The following is a 732-nucleotide window of genomic DNA, read 5'->3' as shown; positions in this document are numbered from 1 at the left end:
ATATATATATCTTTGTATCAAAGTGTAAAACTAGTATTGATGAAATAATTGCAGTGCGGATGAAAACATTTACGAAATCGATGAAATAGACATAGAAAAACAACATTGAAAAATGTTGCTTAACTTGCTTTCTGAATGGAAGTATATAAATTTTTTTCGTTTTACTGTTTCACTCATTTGACTGTGGCCATGCATCACCAGCTTTAAAACTTTTAGTCGAATGAATGGGCGCCAGTACTAACCGTTTTTATACATATTAGCCTGGCACCTGTTGCTGTATTTATTTTCGTACAATATTGGATAAATATGGGTTTGCTATATTAGTAGCCCAAACTGTTAGACGATGAAAGACAAAGCTTATAGCAATTCTAAAATGTTGAAATTTTTCGAAATGACCAAAGTGATTAATTCCACTATGTTAGATATTTAGAGCCAGTTTAAAGATGTTCGGAGCAAGATGAGAAATAGTGAATAAAAATATATTTCAGGGAACACTCCTAAATTATTAAAAAAACTGTAATTGCGTTGCAAGAGAAGAAAGAACGGTGGCTATGGCCGTTTTCCGGGCTTCCTGACGTGCGAGAGGAACGGAAGATGTTCTGTTCATCCTAAGGTTAACCTGAATCCTAAACAAAAAATAAAACATACCACCTTAAAAAGACAAAATAAAAAAAAAGCGCAGTTTTAGATACAGGAAACTGGGAAAAAGCAGAAAAGTTACCGATTGAAATA

The sequence above is a fragment of the Octopus bimaculoides genome, chromosome 11 (genome assembly GCF_001194135.2).
Source record: "Octopus bimaculoides isolate UCB-OBI-ISO-001 chromosome 11, ASM119413v2, whole genome shotgun sequence".
Classification (NCBI taxonomy): Eukaryota; Metazoa; Mollusca; class Cephalopoda; order Octopoda; family Octopodidae; genus Octopus; species Octopus bimaculoides.
This window is presented reverse-complemented; position numbering follows the sequence as displayed.